The sequence below is a fragment of the Leopardus geoffroyi genome, chromosome X (assembly GCF_018350155.1).
Source record: "Leopardus geoffroyi isolate Oge1 chromosome X, O.geoffroyi_Oge1_pat1.0, whole genome shotgun sequence".
Classification (NCBI taxonomy): domain Eukaryota; kingdom Metazoa; phylum Chordata; class Mammalia; order Carnivora; family Felidae; genus Leopardus; species Leopardus geoffroyi.
Genome location: NC_059343.1, coordinates 45,545,950 through 45,562,257, shown reverse-complemented (window position 1 = coordinate 45,562,257; position 16,308 = coordinate 45,545,950). Strand labels below are relative to the sequence as shown.

At 37.3% G+C, this 16,308-nt stretch overlaps 1 pseudogene; it reads right to left on the bottom strand.

The window, feature by feature from the left end:
• Positions 1–12,608: 12,608 nt before the first annotated feature.
• On the bottom strand, positions 12,609–13,991 carry LOC123595070 (annotated as a pseudogene).
• Between the last annotated feature and the right edge of the window lie 2,317 nt (positions 13,992–16,308).

The window sequence follows — 16,308 nt, the reverse complement described above, 5'->3', positions numbered from 1 at the left end:
AATATAAACTTCCTTGTCTTTAGTCACGTTAAGTAATGCTTTAGCTACTTCAACCCAAGGGTTGGGGTTTGGATACCCCTCCAGAATAATGCCATCAGTCCAGGGGCATGCACTCCTACCCCTTTTCTGTTCAGACCTGCAGGTGTTACTTACATTCTCTTGATCATGACCCAAATCCTCTCCCTTCCTCATCAACACTTGTAAGTTCAAAAGATTTGAGGGATGATCAAGGAAGCAAATATAAGCATGAGGTTGCAGTAGCACGCAACAAGCTTTATTTGAGTGATGCTTTGATAGGGTTACATGGGGAAGTTTCCTCGCAGCATAAGAACATCTAGTTATGGTGTATGGGCCACTACCCAGAAGGAGAGGAAGGTAAGGGAACCACCAAAGGATAGAGAGATGGGGATGGGGCTTATGTGCCTAGGTCAAGTGTCAGCAACTCAGTGGGGATTCTCTGAGTTATAGAGCTCCAAAGGGCAATCGAAGTTTGTAGTGTGGGAAACTGGGCACCGTTCCCTCTAAATTTTTTTGATGACATTTCTATAGCCTTGGATGGTGTCTTCACATGTATGTGCTGATCCACACTCTGCTGAAGAACCAAGATTCTGAAAGTCTCTGGGATTCTTTTCCTGTGAAGCTCTCTACTCTCTGGTACTCTGACCTATGACTTTCCTGTCTCCTGAACTGAGAGAGTTCTCTATGCTCTGTCTCATTTCCCTTTCCTTGTATTGTGATCTGTAACCTTCTCAAAACAGTTAGCTGTCAGGGTCATTATCCTTTATTGTCTGATTCCCAATTGCCTTGAAAACTGTTGTTTCATATATTTGGTTTCTCTTTTGTTGTTTCAGATGGAAGATTAAATCTGTTACTCCATATTTTTCAGAAGCAGCATTCCCTGAATTAAAAAAAATGTCTAAAAATGCTTTCTAAACTTTTTTGGTTTTTATTCCTGCCTAAGTCCTAAACATAAGTGTTGCTCAGCCTTGTATCATTTTCATCCTATGCATTATCTCTAGTTGAATTCATCCTCTTTCTTTGACTCACTTAACATCTATGTACAGGTGACCTCTGAATCTCTAGCTATAGCCTGATTGTCTCAGAATTCCACACTCTTTATCCAGCTGACTGTGTGTTAAGCAGTTTCACTTAGATGTCTCAGGGAACCTCAAATTCATCAGGTCCCAAACTCACTATCATTATTTATATCAAACTTGCTCCTCCTTTTGTATGACCTTTTTCAGCAAGTGGTACCATTCTCCAATCAATTGTTTAAAGAAAAAAAATAAACAGGTAAATAAACCCTTTGGATTCATCCTGGAATCCTCCCTTTCCTTGTTCTCAGGCTAGCTAATCCATAAGACTTCTTTATTTCACTACACAAATGTCTCTAACATCTGTCCACTTTTCTCTAGCTCTACTTTCATCATTGTAATCCAAGTAAAAGATGATATGAATGGGAAACGTACTGTTGATTATGATTTTCTGACTGTGGTCTTAGCTTCAAATATCTGGGTGCTAGTCTGAAGAGAGTAATTTACAATCATAGCCTGACATGACCCCCAGGGCTTACTAAGAACAAGCAGAACTGGACCTAGACATGCTAAAATTTCCTGAGCCACACTATCCTTCCTAGGAGGGATACTGGCCCATTCAGTCCAATGTCACTGACAGTATATGATGATGGAGTTGGTAAATTTTTATAGTTTTCAAGCTATTAAAGCTTCTATTAATCTTAAAGTGCTGACTCCTGGGAATTCTAGAGGATATGAAGATGGCCAGTAGATGAACCACAGCCTCAGAGTTGTCCAGGATTCCAATTCCTCTGGGGCTTCTGAGAGGGTGGATTACCCTTACCTGAAATTACCTCTGTTTCTTTGTTACATCTTCAAATTCTTCACATACAGCAGTTCTTGTTTTTTTGTGCTTCCCCTGTACCCCACTCTTGGTATTATTGATAAGGGCATAGACTGTGGTATCAAAAACTCTCAAGCTTGAACTCAGGCCCCACAACCTAAATGACAATGAACAAGTTATTTACTGTTGTTATGTCTCAGATGCTTCATTTGTAATATGGGCATAATACTAACTAACTATACTTTGAAAACCCTGACAGAGAATACTATATATTATGTGACTCCAGGATATAGGTGAAATAGTACTGTGGAGTGGTTAATTTGGAAAATTGATCCAAGAAATTAAAAGCAGATCCACTTGAGAATGTTAGAAAATGAAAAGAATATCTTTAATACCCATTTCACATATATTCAAAGATATTTTCAAGCATTTGTATTTATACTTCCTAACTTTTCCTTAAGGCACTTGGAGTGGTTCGATGCAATTAAACACCAATATTTAACATTAGATCTTATTGGGCAATAATTCTGCTGAATTTCTAGTCAAATAACATTTGTTGCACTTTTATATCACCATAAAACTTAGATAAATGACTCATTGACCTAGACAAGGATCAAAGATTCTGAGATAATGACATTGTTAGTTATATCTATAAAAAATGATGAAATATTAGGGAAAATTTTCCTCTGAAACTATAGAGAGATGCAGGATTTTCTTTCTCATTAGAATAGATGTCTCTTTATAGGACATATCCAGGTTTTTTTTTTTTTTAATTCATGTACTTATTCAACCAAAGTATGCATTTTATACAAGTACTTGGACCAAATCTACTATTCAACAGTAGTTTCAGATGTGAAGTTAGAAAGGCCAAGTAGTCAAATAGTATGCCAAAACAATTTCTTCCACCCCTGTATAAGAGTGTGATTCTGATCATTCTCAAATTACCATCATCTCTAACCAATGTCACATCATTAGTAATATAACAAACCATAACACTTGGAGTTATGGTCATCACCTAAATACTCTCTTTCAATAATAGCTAATATTTCTAGTTGCAACTTTAGACTAAATCTAGATGTAAATGTATTTGTTTGCCTTATGTGTTGATACCCTGTCAGTCAATAAAAGTATAAATATATATTCATCATAGGCAGAGTAAAATGCTGCAATGATGATTGTAAAAGCTGTAATTAATGTTTTTATTTATTGAAGTATAATTAACACAGTGTTAGTTTCAGGTGTACAATATAATTTAACAATGCAACATGCCTAGAAATTCAACATAAAAGTGTCAATTAACTGGATTTCTTCTGAGGCCTTTCCATGGCTTGTAGATGGGCACCTTCTTGCTATGTCCTCATACGGTCTTTTCTCTGTGTGCATATCCTTGGTGTTTCTTTATGTGTCCAAATTACTTTTCATATAAGAACCTAGTTAAATTGGATTAAGACTACTGGGATCTCATCAAAATAAAAAGCTTCTACACAGCGAAGGAAACAATCAACACAACTAAAAGGCAACCGACAGAATGGGAGAAGATATTTGCAAATGACATATCAGATAAAGGGTTAGTATCCAAAATCTATAAAGAACTTCTTAAACTCAACATCCAACAAACAAAGAATCCAGTGAAGAAATGGGCAAAAGACATGAATAGACACTCCTCCAAAGAAGACATCCAGATGGCCAACCAACACATGAATAAAATCTCAACATCACTCATCATCGGGGAAATACAAATCAAAACCACAATGAGATACCACCTCACAATTGTCAGAATGGCTAACATTAACAACTCAGGCAACAACAGATGTTGGTGAGGATGTGGAGAAAGAGGATCTCTTTTGCATTGTTGGTGGGAATGCAAGCTGGTGCAGCCACTCTGGAAAACAGCATGGAGGATCCTCAAAAAAAACTAAAAATAGAACTACCCTACGACCCAGCAATTGCACTACTAGGCATTTATCCACAGGATACAGGTATGCGGTTTCGAAGGGACACATGCGCTCCCATGTTTATAGCAGCACTATCAACAATAGCCAAAGTATGGAAAGAGTCCAAATGTCCATCAATGGATGAATGGGTAAAGAAGATGTGGTGTATATATGTATACACACACACACACACACACACACACACACACACACACAATAGAGTATTACTCAGCAATCAAAAAGAATGAAATCTTGCCATTTGCAACTAAGTGATGGAACTGGAGGGTATTATGCTAAGTGAAATTAGTCAGAGAAAGACAAAAATCATATGACTTCACTCATATGAGGACTTTATGCGACAAAACAGATGAACATCAAGGAAGGGAAACAAAAATAATATAAAACCAGGGAGGGGCACAAAACAGAAGAGACTCATAAATATGGAGAACAAACCGAGGGTTGCTGGAGGGGTTGTGGGAAGGTGGATGGGCTAAATGTGTAAAGGGCACTAAGGAATCTACTCCTGAAATCATTGTTGCACTATATGCTAAGTAATTTGGATATAAATTTTAAAAAATATAAAATAAAATAAAAAAAAATTGGATTAAGGCTCACTCCAACAGCCTCTTTTTAACTTAATTATGTCTTCAAAGGTACTATCTCCAAATTCAATGAAATTGCGTGGTACTGGGAATCTGGGCTTCAGCATAAGAATTTGGGATATTTGAATTGGAACACAATGTAACCTATAATAGTATTCTATAATCAACACATGGCAAACCTTGTTTTGCCTATAAGCCTAGACACTTCCCCCATTCCCATATTTTTTTAATAAAATGCAAGATATCATATCTTTTAATCAGTAATACTCTTTCAAAGTATTTATTTTTTAATTCAAGCTTAATTAACCTACAGTGTTATATTAGTTTCAGGTGTACAATATAATGATTTACTGAATTTATTGATCAAATTTAGAAGTTTTTTTGACATCTTTAGAGTTTTCTCTATATAGTATAATGTCATCTGTGAATAGTGAGAGTTTTACTTTTTCCTTACAAATTTGGATGCCACTTATTTCCTTTTCTTGTCTGAATGCTGTGGCTAGGACTTCCAGTACTATGTTGAATAAAAGTGGTGAGAGTGGACATCCTTGTCTTGTTTTTGACTTCAGGATAAAAGTTCTCCCTTTTTTACCATTGAATATGATGCTATCCATGAAATTTACGTATATGGTTTGTATTATGTTAGGAATGTTCACTCTAAACACATTTTTTAAATGTTTTATTTTATGTTTTTTTTTAAAATATGAAATTTATTGTCAAATTGGTTTCCATACAACACCCAGTCTCATCTCAAAAGGTGCCCTTGTCAGTACCCATCACCCACCCTCTCCTCCCTCCCACCCCCCATCAACCCTAAGTTTGTTCTCAGTTTTTAAGAGTTTCTTATGATTTGCCTCCCTCCCTCTCTAACCTCTTTTTTTCTTCCTTCCCCACCCCCATGGTCTTCTGTTAAGTATCTCAGGATCCACATAACAGTGAAAACATATGGTATCTGTCTTTCTCTGTATGACTTAGTTCACTTAGCATAACACTCTCCAGTTCCATCCACGTTGCTACAAAAGGCCATATTTCATTCTTTCTCATTGCCAAGTAGTATTCCATTGTGTATATAAACCACAATTTCTTTATCCATTCATCAGTTGATGGACATTTAGGCTCTTTCCATAATTTGGCTATTGTTGAAAGCGCTGCTATAAACATTGGGGTACAAGTGCCCCTATACATCAGCACTCCTTTATCCCTTGGGTAAATTCCTAGCAATGCTATTTCTGGATCATAGAATAGATCCATTTTGAATTTCTTTAGGAACCTCCACACTGTTTTCCAGAGCAGCTGCACCAGTTTGCATTCCCACCAACAGTGCAAGAAGGTTCCTGTTTCTCCACATCTTCCCCAGCAACTATAGTCTCCTGTTTTGTTCATTTTAGTCACTCTGACTGGTGTGAGATGGTATCTGAGTGTGGTTTTGATTTGTATTTCCCTGATGAGGTGTGACATTGAACATCTTTTCATGTGCCTGTTGGCCATCTGGATGTCTTCTTTAGAGAAGTGTCTACTCATGTTTTCTGCCCATTTCTTCACTGGATTATTTGTTTTTCGCGTGTGGAGTTTGGTGAGTTCTTTATAGATTTTGGATACTAGCCCTTTGTCCGATATGTCATTTGCAAATATTGTTTCCCATTCCATTGGTTGCCTTTTAGTTTTCTTGACTGTTTCCTTGGCAGTGCAGAAGCTTTTTGTCTTCATGAGGTCCCAATAGTTCATTTTTGCTTTTAATTACTTCCCTTGCCTTTGGAGATGTGTCAAGTAAGAAATTGCTGCAGCAGAGGCCAGAGAGGTTTTTTCCTGCTATCTCCTCTAGGGTTTTGATGGTTTCCTGTCTCACATTCAGGTCCTTCATCCATTATGAGTTTATTTTTGTGAATGGTATAAGAAAGTGGTCTAGTTTCATGCTTCTGCATGTTGCTGTCCAGTCCTCCTGGCACCATTTGTTAAAAACACTGTGTTTTTTCCATTGGATATTCTTCCTGCCTTGTCAAAAATTAGTTGGCCATACTTTTGTGGGTCTAATTCTGGGGTTTCTATTCTATTCCATTCTATGTGTCTGTTTTTGTGCCAATACCATGTTGTCTTGATGATTACAGCTTTGTAGTAGAGGCTAAAGTCTGGGATTGTGATGCCTCCTGCTTTGGTGGTCTTCTTCCAAATTACTTTGGCTATTCGGGGCCTTTTGTGATTTCCATACAAATTTTAGGATTGTTTGTTTTAGCTTTGAGAAGAATGCTGGTGCAAATTTGGGATTGCATTGAATGTGTAGATAGCTTTGGGTAGTATTCACATTTTAACAATATTTATTCTTCCAATCCATGAGCACGGAATGTCTTTTCATTTCTTTGTGTTTTCTTCAATTTCCTTCATAAGCTTTCTATAGTTTACAGCATACAAATCTTTTACATCTTTTTTTCTAGGTTTATTCCCAGGTATTTTATGATTCTTGGTGAAATTGTGAATGGGATCAGTTTCTTTAATTGTCTTTCTGTTGCTTCATTATTAGTGTATAAGAATGCAACTGATTTCTGTACATTGATTTTGTATCCTGGGACTTTGCAGAACTCATGTATCAGTTCTAGCAGACTTGTGGTGGAGTCTATCAGGTATTTCACGTATAATATGTAATCTGCAAAAAGTGAAAGCTTGACTTCATCTTTGCCAATTTTGATGCCTTGGATTTCCTTTTGTTGTCTGATTGCTGATCCTAGCACTTCCAACACTATGTGAAACAACAGCGGTGAGAGTGGACATACCTGTCGTGTTCCTAATCTCACAGGAGAAGCTCTCAGTTTTTCCCCATTGAGGATGATATTAGCTGTGGGCTTTTCATAAATGGCTTTTATGATGTTTAAGTACGTTCCTTCTATCCCGACTTCTTGAGGGTTTTTATTAAGAAAGGATGCTGAGTTTTGTCAAATGCTTTTTCTGCATCGATTGACAGGATCATATGGTTCTTATCTTTTCTTTTATTAATGTGATGTATCACATTGATTGATTTGCAAATGTGGAACCAGCCCTGCAGCCCAGGAATGAATCCCACTTGATCATGGTGAATAATTCTTTTTATATGCTGTTGAATTTGATTTGCTAGTGTCTTATTGAGAATTTTTGCATCCATATTCATCAGGGATATTGGCCTGTAGTTCTCTTTTTTTGCTGGGTCTCTGTCTGGTTTAGGAATCAAAGTAATGTTGGCTTCATAGAATGAGTCTGGAAGTTTTCCTTCCCTTTGTATTTTTTGGAACAGCTTGAGAAGGATAGGTATTATCTCTGCTTTAAATGTCTGGTAGAATTCCCCTGGGAAGCCATCTGGTCCTGGACTCTTATTTGTTGGGATATGTTTGATAACTGATTCAATTTCTTCGCTGGTTATGGGTCTGTTCAAGCTTTCTATTTCTTCCTGTTTGAGTTTTGGGGAGTGCGTGAGTGCTTAGGAATTTGTCCATTTCTTCCAGGTTGTCCAGTTTGTTGGCATATAATTTTTCATAGTATTCCCTGATAATTGCTTGTATTTCTGAGGGATTGGTTGCAATAATTCCATTTTCATTCATGATTTTATCTATTTGGGTCATCTCCCTTTTCTTTTTGAGAAGCCTGGCTAGAGGTGTATCAATTTTGTTTATTTTTTCAAAAAATCAACTCTTGGTTTCATTGATCTGCTCTACAGTTTTTTTAGATTCTCTATCGTTTATTTCTGCTCTGATCTTTATTATTTCTCTTCTTCTGCTGGGTTTGGGGTGTCTTTGCTGTTCTGCTTGTATTTCCTTTAGGTGTGCTGTTAGATTTTGTATTTGGGATTTTTCTTGTTTCTTGAGATAGGCCTGGATTGCAATGTATTTTCCTCTCAGGACTGCCTTCACTGTATCCCAAAGCATTTGGATTGTTGTATTTTCATCCTCATTTGTTTCCATGTATTTTTTAATTTCTTCTCTGATTGCCTGGTTGATCCTTTCATTCTTTAGTAGGGTGATCTTTAACCTCCACGCTTTTGGAGGTTTTCCCGACTTTTTCCTGTGGTTGATTTCAAGCTTCATAGCATTGTGGTCTGAAAGTATGCATGGTATGATCTCAATTCTTTTATACTTATTAAGGGCTGCTTTGTGACCCAGTATGTGATCTATCTTGGAGAATGTTCCATCTGCACTTGAGAAGAAAGTATATTCTGTTGCTTTGGGATGAAGAGTTTAAATATATCTGTCAAGTCCATCTGATCCAATGTACCATTCAGGGCCCTTGTTTCTTTATTGATCCTGTGTCTAGATGATCTATCCATTGTTGTAAGTGGGGTATTAAAGTCCCCTGCAATTACCACATTCTTATCAATAAGGTTGCTTATGTTTATGATTACTTGTTTTATATATTTGGGGGCTCCCGTATTTGGTGCATAGACATTTATAATTGTTAGCTCTTCCTGATGGATAGACCCTATAATTATTATATAATGCCCTTCTTTATCTCTTGTTACAGACTTTAATTGAAAGTCTAGTTTGTCTGATATAAGTATGGCTACTCCAGCTTTTTTTTGACTTCCAGTAGCATGATAGATAGTTCTCCATCTCCTCACTTTCAATCTGAAGGTGTCCTTAGCTCTAAAATGAGTCTCTTGTAGACAGCAGATAGATGGGTCTTGTTTTTGTATCCATTCTGATACCCTATGTCTTTTGGTTGGAGCATTTAGTCCATTTACATTCAGTGTTATTATAGAAAGATATGGGTTTAGAGTCATTGTGATGTCTATAGGTTTCATGCTTGTAGTGATGTCTCTGGTACTTTGTCTCACAGGTTCCCCTTAGGATCTCTTTTAGGGCTGGTTTAGTGGTGAAGAATTCCTTCAGTTTTTGTTTGTTTGGGTACACCTTTATCTCTCCTTCTATTCTGAATGACAGACTTGCTGGATAAAGGATTCTCAGCTGCATATTTTTTCTGTTCATCACATTGAAGATTTCCTGCCATTCCTTTCTGGCCTGCCAAGTTTCAGTAGATAGATCCGTCACTAGTCTTATTGGTCTCCCTTTATATGTTAGAGCGTGTTTATCCCTAGCTGCTTTCAGAATTTTCTCTTTATCCTTGTCTTTTGCCAGTTTCACTATGATATGTCATGCAGAAGGTTGATTCAAGTTACGTCTGAAGGGAGTTCTCTGTGCCTCTTGGATTTCAGTGCCTTTTTCCCTACCCAGATCAGGGAAGTTTTCAGCTATGATTTGTTCAAGTACACCTTCAGCCCCTTTCTCTCTCTCTTCCTCTTCTGGAATTCCTATTATACAGATATTGTTGCGCTTGGTTGCATCACTTAGTTCTCTAATTCTCTCCTCATACTCCTGGATTTTTTTTATCTCTTTTTCTCAGCTTCCTCTTTTTCCATAATTTTATCTTCTAATTCACCTATTCTCTCCTCTGCCTCCTCAATCCGTGCTGTGGTGGCCTCCATTTTATTTTGCAGCTCATTAATAGCATTTTTTAGCTCCTTATGGCTGTTTCTTAGTCTCTTGATATCTGTAGCAATAGGTTCTTGCCTTCCTGTATACTTTTTTCAAGCCCAGCGATTAATTTTATGACTATTATTCTAAATTCATGGTTCGTTATGTTGCTTAAATCGTTTTTGATCAATTTGTTAGCTGTCGCTACTTCCTGGAGTTTCTTTTGAGGAGAATTCTTCTGTTTTGTCATCTTGGGTAGTCCCTGTGGTGGTTCCCAACTGCAGGGCACTTCCCCTGTCCTGTCCGGAGTAACTTGTGTTGGTGGGTGGGCTGCAATCAGACCCAATGTCTGCCCCCAGCCCACCGCTGGAGCCACAGTCAGACTGGTGTGTACCTTATGTTCACCTCTTCCAGGGGCAAGACTCACTGTGGAGTGCTGTGGCCCCTGTCTTGGCTACTTGCATACTGCCAGGCTTGTGGTGCTGCTTTGATGGGATCTGATGTATTAGCACGGGTGGATCTGCAAGGTGCACAGGGGCGGGAGAGGCAGGGTTAGCTCGCCTTTCTGTCTGTGGTCCCCTATGGGAGGGGCCCTGCAGCACCAGGGGGGAGGCAGACCCTTCAGAGGGATGGATCCACGGAAGCACAGCTTTGGGTGTTTGTGCGGTGCAAGCAAGTTCAGTGATGGGAACTGGTTCCCTTTGGGATTTTGTCTGGGTGATGGGAGAAGGAGAGGGTGCTGGCCAGCGCCTTTGTTCCCTGTTTCTGAGCTGAACTCTGTCTTCCAGGACTCAACACCTCTCCCTCCCGGTGTCCTCTCACCCTCCCTCTCTATGAGCAGAGCGGTTGACTTATAACATTCTAGATGTCAAATCCTGCTGGCTGTCAGAACTCACACAGTCTTGTCTCTTTGCTTTTGCAAGTCAGACTTGGGGCTCTGCCTTGCTGGGTGGGCTGCCCCTCCACCACCCTGGCTCCCTTATGCCAGCCCATGTAGTGTGTACTGCCTCTCCACCCTTCCTACCCTCTTCTGTGGGCCTCTTGTCTATGCTTGGCTCTGGAGAGTCTGTTCTGCTAATCTTATGGCAGTTTTCTGGGTTATTTAGGCAGATGTGGGTGGAATCCAAGTGATCAGCAGGACGCGGTGAGCCCAGTGTCCTCCTATGCCGCCATCTTCTCTCTAAACACATTTTGTTGAGAATTTTTATCATGAACAGATGTGCTTTGTCAAATGCTTTTTCTGCATTTATTGAAATGATCATATGGTTTTTATCTTTTCTCTTTTTAATGTGATCTATCTTCTTAATTGATTTGTAAATCTTGAAACACACTTGCACCCTTTAAACATCTTGCATCCCTGAAATAAATCCCATTTAATTGTGGTGAATGATTTTTAAAAATGTATTGTTGGATTTTGTTTGCTACTATTTTGTTGAGGATTTTTGCATCTATGTTCATCAGACATATTGGTCTTTAGTTTTCTTTCTTTCTTTCTTTCTTTCTTTCTTTCTTTCTTTCTTTTTGTAGTGTCTTTATCTGGTTTTGGTATCAGGATAATGTGGCCTCATAGAATGAATATAGATTACTTTTTTATTTTCTGTTTTTTTTTTTGGACTAGCTTGAGAATAGGTATTAACTCTTCATTTTTTTTAAGTTTTTATTTAAATTACAGTTATTTAACATACAGTGTAATATTAGTCACAGGTACACAATACATTGATTCAACACTTCCATACATGTTTGGTAGAATTCACCTATGAAGCCATATGGTCCTGGACTTTTGTGTGCTGGAAATTTTTTGATAAGTGACTCAACTTCATTGCTAAGAATTGTTCTGTTAAAATTTTCTATTTCTTCCTGATTCAGTTGTGGAGGTTATATGTTTCTAGGAATTTATCCATTTCTTCTAAGTTGTTCAATTTATTGGCATATAGTTTTTCACAATATTCTTTTATAATTCCTTGTATTTTTTGGTGTTGGTTGTTTTTTCTCCTCTTTCATATCTGATTTTATTTATTTATTTGAGTCCCCCTACTTCTCTTCTCTCATTTTTTTGATGAGCCTGACTAAAAGTCTACCAATTTTGTTTATTTTTTTCAAAGAAAAGTTGCCTTTTAGTTTTGTTAATTGTTTCCTTCACTGTGCAGAAGACTTTTATTTTGATGAAGTCCCAAAAGTTCACTTTTGCTTTTGCTTTCTTGCCTTAGGAGACATAATTAGTAAGAAGTTGCTCTGGGAGCATCTGGGTGGCTCAGTTGATTAAGGGTCTGGCTTCCGCTCAGGTTATGATCTCGCAGTTCATGAGTTTGAACCCCGCATTGGTCTCTGTGCTAACAGCTCAGAGCCTGGACCCTGTTTCAGATTCTGTCTCCCTCTCTCTCTGCCCCTCCTCTGCTAATGCTCTGTCTCTCCCTGTCATAAAAATAAATAAACATTAAAAAAAAGAAGCTGCTCTGGCCAATGTCAAAGGGGTTACTGCTTACATTCTCTTCTAGGATTTTAAGGGTTTCATGCCTCAGATTTAAGTCTTTCATCCATTTTGAATTTATTTTGTGTATGGTGTAAGAAAATGGTCCAGTTCTATTCTTTTGTATGTTGCTGTCTATTTTTCCCTACACCATTTCTTACAATATGGTATTGGCACAAAAATAGATACACAGATCAAGAGAGCAGGATAGGAAACCCAGAAATGAACCCATAACTATATGGTCAATTAATCTTCAACAAGGCAGAAAAAAATAACCAATGGGAAAAAGACAGAATGAGAAATTATTTTAGGGATTAACATACCTTTTAATATGTTTTTAAATATGTTTAAGGTTTGAAGTCTTTAAAGTTTGTAATTCCTAGTAAGAAAACATTATATGAATGAATAACCTAATGGCAAACCACTGTAAAATGTTTCAGTTGCACGTGGGGCAGAGATTATCTTCACAGCACCCCAGATTTCTCTATGAGAAGCTCAGAGGTACACTAGTTTGTATTATTGCAATATCCATTAGGTGATCTAAGTTCCTTTTCCTTTAGCAAGGGCTTTATTTTTCAGGCCATTATTCTTGACTTCCAAATTTGGCTGACAATTTACTGACGAAATTCACAACCTTTGGGTTGCTCTGATATTTTTACATATTTGCCGGGTTCTAGGCCACATCCTAGAAGGACACCATAACTTCTGGATCTTGTATGACTGCAAGAACCTCTGGATCACTAAGAATTTCATTGAACCCAGGCATTCTTGTCATTCCAGGCATTCCTCCAGAAAAATTATCAGGCATTCCCCCAGGAAAGCCACTTGAGAAAGAACCCTATGGAGCTCTTGATTATCCTCTGGTTTCTCCCTCCCTCTGGGCTCTCTCATTTTCTTCCCAAGCCTTCTTAATGCTTTCTATTTTTGATCTCCCTCTCTTCACATTTTCGCTCATACTTCCTCTGATGTTCAGCAATTTTCTGGGTCCTTGGTTGAATTTTTTCAGCATCACACCAGCATCCTCATCATAATCCAGTTTACAAGCAAGGGCAAAATAGGTGCTTCTTCTTCTTAATGGCCCAGAAGTCTGTGTGCTTTCTGCCACAGACTTATGAGGCTGAACTGAATCAGGATTTATTTCAATAGTTCTGTCACAGCCTTGGATGGCAGCATTTGGCTTCTGTAATTTGAGGAAGACACTGTCTCATTTGGGATGCAGAATGGCCAAGTGAGAATTCAGCTTGATGGCATCTATGAACAAGTCAGTGGCTTTATACAGTTCACCATCATTTAGGGCATTGATAGCTGTAACTTTTTTTTTTATCATTTGCCTGATCCATCATTTCCTCATTTATCTCTACATTTTCACCTTCCATTTCCTCAGGGGCATCAGTATCTGGTTCAATCACGACTTCATTGTCAATTTCTATATCACTTTCTTAATTTTATGGTTTGTTTCTCTTTATGTTTTCCTCTGTCTTCTGATTTACTTTTATGAGTAGCAGGTGGTATTTTACCTCCCATGCTCTCCACCCATTACCCCAGGAAGCACACTTCCTTGGTGTGCAGGATGCTTGGATCCTACTTACACAGTTGCATGAAGGCCCAAAGGTCACTCACGTTGTAGGCGTCCATGGTCCAGAGGCTGTGGCAGATGGCAGGTACAGCTAAGGTTGCAACCTGATTCCAGGCATTATTACTAGCTCAGCATCACTGTGCATAAGGGCCAGAATGAGAATTTTTAAAAAAATCTTACAATTGCACCCAAAAGAATAAAATACTTAGAAATAAATATAACCAAGTAAGTGAAAGACCTATACTCTGAAAAGCATAAAACACTTATGAATGAAATTGAAGATGGTACAAATGAAAAGACATTCTCTGTTCATTAAGTGGAAAAATTAATATTGTCAAATGTCCATATTACTCATGGCAATCTACAAATTCAATGCACTATCAAAATGCAAACAGTATTTTTCTCAAAACTAGAACAAATAATACCAAAATTTGTATGAAATTAGAAAAGACCTAGAATAGCCAAAGCAATTCTGAGAAAGAAGAACAAAGCCAGAGTTATCACAATTCCAGATTTCAAGATATACTACAAAGCTGTAGTAATTAAAACAGCATGGTACCTGTACAAAAATAGACATATAGATCAATGGAACAGTATTACAAAAAGCTCAGAAATAAACCCATATTTACGTGGTCAATTAATCCATGACAAAGATGTCAAGAATAAACCTAGTAGTGGAAGTTCTTTCTGCTGTTTTAATCATTATACCTTACATGCGACAAATTAGATAAATAGAAGAAATAGATTAAGTCTTAGAAATGCATAACTGACCAAAATGAATCATGAAGAAATAGGAAATATTAACAGATCATTGATAAGTAAGGAGATTGAATCAGTAATTAAAAACCTCCTAACATAGAAAAGCCAGGATGAAATGATTTTACTGGTGAATTCAACTAAACATTTAAAGAATTAATACCAGTATTTCTCAAACTTTTCTAAAAAAATTGAATTGGAGAGAACACTCCCAAACTCATTTTACAAGGCCAGCATTACTCTAATACCAGAGCCAGATAAAAACATAAGAAAAGAAAACTACAGACCAACATCCCTGATGAATACAGATGTCAAAATTCTAAAAAAAAAATAGTAGCAAACTGAATTTAACATTATATTAAAATTATCATACACTATGGTCAACTGCAATTTATCCTTGGAATACAGAAAAGACATTAGACACAATACAACATCTTTTCATAATAAAAACCCTCAACAGAGGTACCTGGGGTGGCTCAGTCTGTTAAGCCCCTGGATCTTGATTCTGATTCAGGTCATGATCTCACAGTCATGAGATAGAGCCCAGCATCAGGCTCTGCACTGACAGCATGGAGCCTGCTTGGGATTCCTTCTTTCTCCTTCTTTCTGACTTCCCAGCCCCACTCTCTCTCTCTCTCAAAACAAATAAACATTAAAAAAATAAAATAATATGAAAACCCTCAACAAAGTGAGTATAAAGGGAAGATATCTCAATATAATAAAGGTCACATATAAAAAACCCACAGCTAACATCATACTTAATGGTGAAATGTTGAAGGCTTTCCCTCTAAGATCAGGAAAAAGACAGGGTGCCTACTCTTAGCATTCTTACCCAACCTAGGACTGGAAGTCCTGGCTGGATCAATTTGACAAGAAAAATAAATAAAGGTCATCCAAATCAGAAAGGAAGAAGTAGCATTGTCTTTATTTGCATATGGTTTGATCTAATATATGGAAAATCCTAAAGACTTAGGTAAAAAAGTGTTGAAACTAATCAGCAAATTCAACAGTTTTAAGATATAAAATCATAATACAGAGACAAGTTGTGTTTCTGTACACCAACAATGAAATATTTGAAAAAGAAAGAATGATTTCATTTATAATAGCATTAAAATAATAAAATATTTAAAAATAAATTTAACCTAGGAAGTGAAAAGATCTGCACATTGGAAACAACAAGACTGTTGAAAGAAATTGAAGGTGACACAAACAAATGGAAAGATTTCTCATGTTCATGAATCAGAAAAATGAATATTGTTAAAATGTCCATACAACCCAATGTAATCTATAGATTGCAATCCCTTTCTAAATTCCAATGACATTTTTGGTATAAACTAAATATAAACCACAAAAAGAACTGGAGAGGATAAGCACATGCAGACTAAACAGCATGATACTAAACAAAAAATGGGTCAATGAAACAATCAAAGGAGAAATTAAAAAATACATGGAGACAAATGAAAATGAAAACCAAAGGTCCCAAATCTTTGGGACACAGCAAAAGTAGTTATAAAAGGGAAATCTTTAGTGATACAAGCCTACCTCAAGAAAAACAAAAGACTCAATCAATGAATGAATAAGTCATGGGAATAAAAGGTACAGCATAGGGAATATAGTCAATGGTATTGTTATGGCATTGTGTGGTGACAGATGGTAGCTAAGTGGTGAACTTATCATAATGTATAAA